The sequence below is a fragment of the Hemitrygon akajei genome, unplaced genomic scaffold, assembly GCF_048418815.1.
Source record: "Hemitrygon akajei unplaced genomic scaffold, sHemAka1.3 Scf000157, whole genome shotgun sequence".
NCBI classification, from domain to species: Eukaryota; Metazoa; Chordata; class Chondrichthyes; order Myliobatiformes; family Dasyatidae; genus Hemitrygon; species Hemitrygon akajei.
Window position 1 is genome coordinate 200594 of NW_027332043.1, and position 11440 is coordinate 212033.

An 11440-nucleotide genomic window follows, 5' to 3' on the forward strand; every position below is an offset into this window, starting at 1 on the left:
AGTGGGGCAAGTTTTCTCAGTTGTTTTTCCCTGGTTATCAATTTTATCCTGTATCTAAGGCTACCACCAGCATATTTTGTGTTATCTGCAATCTGTTTGGATTTATTCTCTCTGCCTGTCACTGCGGTTCGAATAATATGGCCCAAGTGCGAACTGACGGACACTGAATCGGGTCGATAGGTCACAGACTTCAATGTGATTAGTGTAAAAAGTGGAAGAAAACAATAAATACTAGGCCAAATAGGGCCGCTAGCTAAAACTAAAGTCATCTAGGGATAACTGTACATTCTTGTGTGTCTTTAGTGTGTTAATGTTCACAACGTAGATAAATGAGCATAATATCACTACTGAAATAAAAGGGGAACAAATGCCGCCTATGATCAGATGCAGAACCAATTACAGAAACAAATGAGAATATCATGAATGTATCTTTCATTGATAAGATTTAGCCACTGCATTCAATCATTGACAACTAATTGGCAGTGGTACAATGTAAACACCAATGCTATTGAACAGAAAATCCTACCAAATGTAGTGGTTACTGCCCAGTCCATACGGGGTAAAGGCCTCCCAACTGTTCTGTACATCTACATGAAGAGCTATGGCAGGAAAGCAGAATCCATCATCAGGAAATCCCCAATACCCAGGACATGCTCTCTTCTCGCTGTTGCCATCAGGCTTGTGGTACAGGAGCTGTCAGACTCACACCACTAGTTTCAGGAACAGTTACCACTCTTCAATCATCATGCTCTTGACTCAAAGGGGATAACTTCACTTGACTTCACCCATCATTGAAATGTTTCCAGAACCAATGGACTCTCTTTCAAGAACTCTTCATCTCATGTTTTTGATATGTAGGAATTTTATTTATTATCGTCTCTTCATTTTGTATTTGCTCAGGTTGTTGTCTTCTGCACTCTGGTTGAACGCCATAGTTGGGCAATCTATTGTTGATTCTGCTGTGATTATTCTTCTATAGATGGCAAGAGAATTAATCTCAGGGTTTTTTATGGTGATGTATAATTGCTTTAATAATATGTAACCTCCTGGTAAGCCTCAGGCACGCTTAGGTCGCTTCCGTCTAGGGGGAGCAACTTTTGGCCCCGCCATACTGGGTAATCTGGGTGGATGATGTGTGATGACCCCAGCACACCAAATAACAGACAGTACACCATATGAGATTAAATGAGTTCACTTTAAAGATCTTACTGGAGCTATGCACTTAACAGAGATACAATATAAAAGGAAAAGTAAAAGGCACCAAACTTATCAAAGTCCAAACCACTTCGTGCACAACTGTTGGAGCTCAATTAATGAAGTATTCTGGCCACCATTCGATCCCCTCAGACCTACTCGCCTCGTAGCACAGGACCACCCGTAAGCACTCCCTGTCTTTGTCTCCTCGCCAATAACCATGGCCTCGGAACCCCGCTCGGGTCTGTTCCATCGCCCAGCTTACAGCATCGTGTCCTCTGTCTCTCACCCCCTCGCGCCGACTCCCCAAAAGCCCGCCAATAATAGCTGACAGATCCAGAAGAGAAAATAACATCTATCCCAATTGGTTAACAAATGAATACAATTCTTGTTATCAGTAATTTTAATCCAAACAAGCTGTGAGAGAAAACACTTATTATAACGATATAACAATTACAGCATGGAAACAGGCCATCTCGGCCCTTCTCGTCCATGCCGAACACTTACTCTCACCTAATCCCACTGACCCGCACTCAGCCCATAACCCTCCATTCCTTTCTTGTCCATAACAAAGAAGCATTCTTTTTTTAAAACAAAACAAAGAAGCCATTTTGATTAACGTACGCAGTAGCAATAAAAGAAGAACCCCCCCCCCCCCTTACAAATAAAATGTACTTTAAACTTTGAAAATGGAAAAGTGTAACCTGTTTATCAATAATATTTAGGAAATGCAGAAGACGGACTATACAGATAAATATGTGTTTTCTTTTGCTTAGATCCACCCCCACTGACTCAGATTCCCGACGATAACACCCCACCACCATTGCCATTCCGCCAATAGATTAAATACAGTGATACATTGAATGACCATAATCCAGGATCTTCTGTGTCAATTCTTTTCACTCTTCCTGCATTCTCTGTTCTGTTTATTTTTTGTACTTGGACAGGACGTACTTGCAGGGGGTCTGTTCTATCAGTATCTCACGCATCTGTGGAACACGATTAGGTGAAGAAACACGGTCAATTTCCACTGTCAAACAAGAGAAAATCTGCAGATGCTGCAAATCACAGAAGATCCTCGAGGATCTCAGCAGCCCAGGTAGCACCAATGGAAAATGTTCTGGGCTGAAACCCTTGAGCAGATCATAGGACAACTAGGATCCCCACCATCCAAGCCATGCTCTCTTCTCACTGCTGCCATTGAACAGAAGGTAGAGGTGTCTGAGGTCTCACATGACCAGATCAAGGATAATTGTTACCCTGCAACCTTTGGGCTGCTGAACCAACATGGATAACTTCACTCATATCAATACTAAACTGAAGCCACAACCTATGGACTCAGTTTCAAGGACTCTACAGCTCAGGTTCTCATTATTATATATTGATCTATCAATTTACAATGACCCCTAAAGTGTTCAGCCTCCAACACTTTGTTCCCCTAAATATTACAACCAGCGATTTTGTTCAATTAAACTGAGCATTTTTATTTGTGAATCACATGCTCCTTTTTTTCATACTAGAGCCCAAAAACAGTGAGAATTGGAATGCATGAGAGCATCAATAATAGTCTTTTGCATGGAGACTGCCTGGCCTGCTGAGTTCCCTCAGTAATTTGTGTGGAATTTGCACTATGTTGGGTTCATGACCCCTAGCAGGACAGCAGAACACTTGCCTCATCCCAGCATCATCCACAGAAATCCATCAGTGTACACATTGAGAATCCCTCTCCTTCGCAACAGGAAGCACATCCCCAAAACGCAGGGAGACTTCATCTCTTCCAAAATAGATAATTAATTTTCCTCATTAATCAACAACCAACCCTAAACTCATCAGGTGTTGGAAATCACCTTCCAACATACAGATCAAGGACATCTCCCCATGAGGCCATCAGGGGAATCATCGCTCCCATCACACAGGGAATCTTTTCCAGACCTACAAAGATCGATCACTCTGCATGCAAGACTATCCATTTCCTCTGGTTCCTGCCTAAACCAGAAAGAACTCCTTCGTACAAAATAAGTATTCCCCGTTTCCTTGGTTGTGGATAAAGCCAATTATTCAGATCCCAACCCTTCCCCTATGAAAAAGAAAAAGAACTATGCTGTATACTGCACTTCCAAAAAGAAAGCTAGGGACCCTTCTCAACTCCCTCAGTCTAGGGTATTCCATAAGTCCCCTTATTACAGCTAACTTCCTTTTCCTACATCAGAAAAAAACTAACCATCTTACAGACTGCCTTCCCAGTGCAATGTATCCCTGTCTCTTAAACAGAGCAACACTTTTCTCCCCCAGACCCCACCCTCTTCCCCATCTAGTTCCAACAAAGGTTCTCTCAGCTGAAACAAAGTCTGGTTCGCCTTCCCAGTGCTGCCTGTGCTGAAGGGCATTTACAACCACTTTTTTGTGTGCATTCTTCACCCACTCTTCTACACCACTGGAAACCCAAACCTCAGACTGGTGGAATTCCCACATACCACCCAGCCACAACCGCATATTCAATTTCACAGAACAAGTGAGATTGCCACTTCCTTTACACAACTTGGGAAATACTCTTCTCTCCAAATCTGAGGGAAACACTTCAACGAGTACCATGGAAAACCTTCTACTCTGCAAATCAAGGGAACCAGAATAGCTCAAAGTGAAGGATAAACCATCTCTTCAAACACCAGTAAAGTCAGAAAGTGATCATCAGCACCACCAAACTCTGGCAACTGTAGCTGAGTGGAGATGCCGGTCATTGGGAAATATGATGGGAAACTGGCATTTGGGAAGGACGGAGCATTGCTGACTGTGGAACAAACTATGAAAATGTGGGATGATGATGATGGAGAACTGAAGTAATATTGATTATGGAAGGGAAATAATGTTAACCACACTAACTGGGGTTAACTGGTCACTGGGCATTCTTTCCAATTGGCAGAATGAGAGATTAACTGGTTTTCCACTAATTTGTATAACATGCAAAGTCGAGATGTATAATCATACAATTATAGCTTTGATTTTTGACCATCATCCCAGATTCCCCACCACAGTAACTCATCACCAGCAACCCCACCCATTATCCAGTGATACATTGAATGATTGTAATTCAGGATCAAGAGAATCAATTCCTTTCCTTCTTCCTGCATTCTTGGTTCTGTGTAACCATAACACATGGACAAGCCTTACCTGCTCTCTCGGCATCTCACCTATTGAATGGACAGTCGACGGTGAGAGACAACTGAAGAAACACAGTTAAACAGCACTGCGTGGGGATGATGACTCAGACCAGGACACCAGATCCACCAGCACACCTCCTACATCACCCACAGAATCCATCACAGGACATCAAGAGATTGACTCTCCTTCACATCAAGAATCACACCTTCTACACACTAAGAGAATCCCATTCCTTTGGATTCAGACTACTTGCGTTCCTCATAAAGCAACCTGCAACCCTACACCTACCAGGGGAAATCATCTTTCAACACACGAGAGGAAACCCTGTGCTGAAAGTTCATAGAAATCTCTGTGTGTGGACATGAGAGGAATGATCTTCCCCATCACACCCGGGCATCTCCTCTTTCAAAACAATGAAGCCCCCTACACTCCACACATGCAGGACTTTTCCCCTCCTCCAAACCATGACAGTCTCTGCTCCATAATAGATGTAGCTCCTCCCTCCAAAATAAGGATTACATTGTCTTTTAACTGGGCAGGACAACATTTTCATCTCAGGCCACATATTCCAGCCCCCATAATAAAATGGTATACTACCCATAACCTCCAAAGAAACCAGAGAATTCATTTCATCTCCCTCAATCCAGATCAGTGGTTCCCAACCTGCAGTCCACAGTCCCTCAATGAATGGTAAAGTTCCACAGCATTAAAACGTTTGGGAAACCGTGAGCTACATGATTCCACTCATCATCATCATGTGTATCCAATGAATGTTCAATGGTTCAATATCTGAGAAGGTACACAAAACACTATCCGTAATCTGTACTCCTCTCAGACATTCACAACCACAAAGAATGAATGACAGAAAACGTTAGAACCTCAAGGTTTCTGCCCCCTCCCATAAGTAAACCAAGAAAAGTATCAGCCCCCCCCCCCCCCCACCACCACCCACCATGCAAGCAATACAAACTTTTCTACAAATGTGATTTGCCATTGCCTTCTTCTGGGCAGTGTCTTCACAAGATGTGTGATCCCATCCATTGTCAATAAACTTCAGATTCTGGATGTAATTAAGATTTGAGATCTGTACCATCTGTTCATACGACCAGTCACCACCTGCACCCATGGTTTCACATGACCCTAATCTAGGGGCTGAGCAGTGCAATACATCAGTGATCCCCAACCTCCAGGCTGCGGACCGATAAATTGCCACAAAGAATGCAGCAGTAGCCAGAACGCACCCAGCACATCTTTAAGAAAAAGCCGAAATAGACAAACAAATTAATTAGTTGCCGATTGAATTGCCTCTGATCTCGGCTGACATTTACGTGCCGGGCAGCAACTAATTAGTTAGCTTGTTTATTTTGGCTTTTTTCTTAAAGATGTGCTGAGTACTATTCTGGCTCCCGCTGCATTCTTCGCAGCAATGTATCAGTCTGCAGACCGGAGGTTGGGACCATTGCTATACATTATGCAAGGGTGACCTGCAGGTCACCAGAGGAAAAGAGCAAACCAACACCTCATTTGGCAGAGACAGATCTCCGACCCACCACCCAAAGATGATTGCACTAAACCCCTCAAACCAGTTAAATCCCTTTCCCTACAATAGAAATATAAAACGCATCTGGGAATTAAGGAGTAAAGCTGACGGGTTAAGTGCAAACTATGAAAAGGTAGGATGTTCAATTTGTGTTGATGAAGAGTTTAAATTGGCAAACAATGTTAACTACGAATGGGAAATTGGGAGCAGCCACTGTTCCTCACAGTGGATGGATAACCACCATTCGATGAGAAACAGTGGTCACTGGTCATGGGAGGGGAAAATGGGGAGATACAACCACAGCTACATTAGCCGGAGTAAACCGGAGTAAATGAGGAATAGATGTCTCACCTGTTGGAGAAACTTGTCGGAGTTTTCAGGGTTGTTCTGTCCAATGTGTAACACTAGGGCCGTGTTAATCATCTCCTCACACTGCTCCTTTGTTGGGAGCCCCTTGACTGGAAGATTAATGCAGTTTTGAGTCACATTTCCACCTGGTCCAACCCAGAGACAGCAACACCAACAGGTTTGGCGATTGTGAAGGTAAGATCAGACACTATGTCACCAGGGAATGCACAACATCATGATCTGCACTGTGGCACAAAGGGGGCTCAGCAGGGAAAGAAAGTTCGATGGACTGGGAGTAGAGACAGGTGACAGGGAGGGATCTCATCTGAGTCTAATTCAGAATACAACGAATGGGATTAAGCAATCTTCAAAGATGAGATGTACGGACTGTATAATGTGAGGTTTGTGGTGTGAAGGGTGGGGGCATACAGAAAGAAGATGTTGAGACTATCAGAGAGTAAAGGTGAGGGTGGAGCATAGTAGCAATGTGCTGAGGAACTGTAAGCAGAGGGTGTGCTGTGATGTTGAAACAAGAAATGAGATATTTTCAGAGGGGTTCCTCCGACAATGTTCTGATATGGTATTTGTTCCTGCTTCCAGCGGGTGGATCTCACATTATGTCCATTAACTGAGGATGGAGCATTGACTGAGGAGCTTACACTGAACCAAGTTGCGTCCCCACAACAGAGAGAGAGAGAGACACACACACACACACACACACACACACACACACACACACACACACACACACACACACACACACACACACACACACACACACACACACACACACACACACACACACACACACACACACAATACCTGAGCACATTTCTTCCTCTTGGGCAGAGGATCTTTCCTGAATGGGTCCTTTAGTTGATGACTCACTGTGTCCTTCAGCGTTGGAAGTCAGCAGATGGAGACAATAAAATAAAGAGCATAAGAGGTTGACAAGTTGCAATCACTGAAATACATCATCAGGGTGAGACAGAGGTTTGGAGAAAAGCATGATTTCCTACCGCAGTGAAATCTCTGAGACTCTAAGACACTTACTCCCGCATGACCAAATTGGTCTCCTAAACAACTGTCACTGCCTTCAGCATGAGATAGAATGAACTTCCAGGAAGTGTTCCTTTCAGTAATTCCAGCTACTGGTACAGTGCTCAAATCCAGACCACCACCTTGAGTGATCTCAGATGATGCTGAAATGTGGCAGAGATGGGAAAGATGAAAAACTGATGTCATTCACCTCTACAATTAGACCATAAGCCATTGGGACAGATTAGGCCATTCACCCCATTGAATCTGTTCTGTCATTCGTCATGGCTGATCGTAGATCCCATTCAACTCCTTACATCTGTCTTCACACCATAGACTATGATGCCCTGACCAGTCAGGAAACTCCACATCCAACTTTTCTAGTCCTTTCAACCCTCTGTAGGTTTCAATTATATCCCCCTTCATTCTTCTATATTCCAGGGAGTACCAAAGGCCCAACATGCCAATTGCCCCTCATATATTAACCCTTTCATTCCTGGAATCATCCTCATAAACCTCCTCTGTGTGTCCACCCTTGCCTGGGTGATAATTCCATCACTGAAGAATGGTCGCATATATTATGGTCACAGTCGGTGACTTCAACAGGATTTCTGAAGACAACGGGAAGATGGACAGCATCAGCTCACCTCTCTCTCTCTCTCTCTTTCCAATGTTACTCAACTAACTACCTCAAACTGAACTGAACTCTCTTCATCATCGTCAGACTATATCCATCCATCCCTAGGTTTGAACAAGCCCAGTTTTGTTCCTATTTCCACACTATATACACACACACACACACACACATACATATCACTGCTAACCTGTGTAATATATCTGCATTTATAGTACTGTATTGCATAGTTACTAATAAATACTATTAGTTCATAGCAATACCAGACTCCAAAGTGTTTTCCATTTCTGCTGATTCTTTAACCTGTCACAGGTTACGTGTCACAGGACTTAACACTTTTGGCAATAATCTGCACTGTACTGGATATATAGCAGGTGAATTCATCCATGAGCTGTTTGTAGTCAGAGAATAGGAGTTGTTACGTATTCGGGCAACAATAATATAGATGAGTTAGGCAAAGGGTTTTATAACAAATAACACGTTTATTAAACACTGATAACAAACCCCCTTCAAATGTAAACAAACCCAAACAATGATCCGAGCTCAGCTGCTCAAACAGTCCTTAATAGCGTTGCAGTCCCAAACAGTCTTCAAAACAGTATTGAAAAGAACTCAGCTTTTTTAAAACGATATGTCGAATGAAAACAGTTCAAAGAACGATATGCCGACAGTTCAAAAGCTCACGGTACTTTTAAAAGGAGAGACTTTTTAAAGCGATGTAAATTCTCTTCCACGTCGATGTCCTTCGATTCCCAGCGTCGAACTCCCACGTCGAATTTTATTAAATATAACAACTTAAAGTGACTGACCTCTCTTCCACACTATTCTCAAACCCTTTCTGGTCATCCCAGGGGTCAACAGCGAGAATAGTCAACGAAATCCTTCCGAATGAGGATCACACAAGGTCGAAGTCAATCCATCGAAAATCGATTTTTCTTGATCTCCAAACTTCACTCTCCATTAGCAAAGAAACCGTTGGCTCTGACCTTTTAAACTTTAGGCATTATATAAAACTTCATTTTTAACTAAACTGCGTCATCCCTTTAAATCACGCAGTGACATGAAGTCATCTTGGCAAATCCAGCCACGAACTGCCCCACCTGACAGGGTGGGTCTTCCTTTTATACCCTGTAGAAAAAACCTGTCACATGACCTCTACTGGCGGGAAAATGACATCACTCCACCATTACCTCATGTCCAGTATAACTTCAACCCCAGTCACGTGACAAGGGTACCACTGTCATGTGTCACGGGTACGTAACACCTCCCTCCAAAAAAAACATTTTTGGTCTATCAAGAACAAAAATTTTTAACAATTACTTACAAGAAAAAACAAATGTATAAATCATATAACATACACAATATATAATACAGTAGGAGTGTTACAATAAAAAAAAACCACTCCAAAAAAAAACATTGTACATTCAACATCGAGATAGACAATCAGCAACCACATTATCTTTACCTTTAATATGAGTTATCACAATATTGTACTCTTGTAACATCAAACTCCAATTTAACAATCTTCTGTTTTTGTTTTTCATCTTACTCAGAAAAACTAACGGATTATGATCAGTGTAAACAATAAGTGGTTTTTGAGTTGTACCAACATATACCTCAAAATATTCCAAAGCTAAAACAAGAGATAACAATTCTTTCTCTATTGTTGAATAGTTTCTTTGATGCTTATTAAATTTCTTAGAAAAGTATGCTACTGGATGATCAACCTCATCACCCTCATTCCTTTGCATCAATACTGCTCCCGCAGCTTCATCACTAGCATCCACAGCTAATGAAAAAGGTTTTTCAAAGTCAGGTGCTTTAAGCACAGGTTGTTCACATATCATTGTTTTCAATTTTTCAAATGCTTCCTGACAAAACACTGTCCACACAAACTTTATATTCTTCTGCAGAAGATTAGTTAATGGAAGGGCAACATTAGCAAAATTCTTACAAAATTTTCGATAATATCCTACCATTCCCAAAAACCTTCTGAGAGTTTTTTTCCCCGTTGGAGTGGGAATTTCCAAAATTGCCTGAACTTTTGCCTGAACAGGAGCTACCTTACCTTGACCCACAACATAACCAAGGTAAGTCACAGTAGCATGTCCAAATTCACTCTTGGCTAAATTGGCTAAATTGGCTAAACTTGGCTAAGTTAGCTTTTGAAAGCTTTTCAAACAATTTCTCCACCGCAATTATGTGTGCTTCCCAAGTATCATTTCCTGTCACTAAATCATCAATATAAGCATCAGTATCTTTCAATCCCTGAATCACAGAATTAATCATCCTCTGAAAAGTACCTGGCGCATTCTTCATCCCAAATGGAAGAACATTATACTCATATAACCCAGATGGAGTTACAAATGCAGAAATCTCTCTACCTCTGTCCGTTAATGGAACACACCAATACCCTTTCAATAAATCAATCTTTGTAAGAAACTTTGCTTTTCCAACCTTATCTACACAATCATCTACTCTAGGAATTGGATAGGCATCTGTCTTCGTTACAGCATTCACCTTCCTATAGTCCGTACAAAACCTAATACTACCATCAGGTTTTGGCACCATTACACATGGCGAACTCCAATTCGAGTTAGAATGTCTAATAATATCATTCTCTAACATGTATTCAATTTCTTTCTCAGCAAGTTCACATTTTTCCATGTTCATCCTATATGGATGTTGTTTAATAGGTTTGGCATCTCCAACATCTACATCATGTGAAGCTATAGTAGTCCTTCTCGGAACATCTGGAAACAAATCCTTATACTTAAAAATCAATTCCTTCATCTGTTGTTTCTGCTCTAGCTGTAAATGTGCTAATTTCTCATCCATATTTTCCAAAAATAGTCGAATTAGGTAACCTAACAGAAACAATGTTAGATTTAGAATGAAAGTCAGATGAATCATCTATCATGTTCCCAGTTAAATCCAACTCATTCTCACTAACCACAACAGTCACAGTATCAGATTGTTTCTCAAAATATGGTTTAATCATATTTATGTGGCAAAGTTGTGTTGACCTTCTACGATCTGGAGTTTTTATTACATAATCCACATCATTAACTCTAGACAAAATTTCATAAGGTCCATGAAATCTAGCTTGTAAAGGATTTGTCTGCACTGGGAAAAGAACCAACACCTTATCTCCAGGCTTAAACATCCTCATCCTAGCTTCCTTATCATACCAAGTCTTCATTTTCTCCTGAGCCAACTTCAAATTTTCCTTGGCTAAGCTACAAGCTCTATGTAACCTGTCCTTAAATTTCAAAACATAGTCCAACAAATTAGTATGCACTTCCTTACTAATCCACTGTTCCTTCAATAAAGCTAAAGGTCCTCTAACTCTATGTCCAAACACAAGTTCAAATGGACTAAACCCTAAAGATTCCTGTACCGATTCCCTTACTGCAAATAAAACTAAGTTTATACTCTCATCCCAGTCACTTTCATTCTCCACACAATATGTCCTAATCATATTCTTGAGAGTAGAATGAAACCTCTCCAAGGCACCTTGCGATTCT

General features: G+C 41.5%; 1 long non-coding RNA gene across 1 annotated transcript; it reads right to left on the reverse strand.

Annotated features, from left to right (window-relative positions):
• Window positions 1-1928: 1928 nt before the first annotated feature.
• Window positions 1929-7141, reverse strand: LOC140724062 (uncharacterized). The gene is made up of 3 exons (XR_012098030.1): window positions 7064-7141; window positions 6245-6351; window positions 1929-2183 (listed from the first exon to the last, which is right to left on the reverse strand). It is a non-coding gene; the product is annotated as an uncharacterized lncRNA (long non-coding RNA).
• Window positions 7142-11440: the final 4299 nt, after the last annotated feature.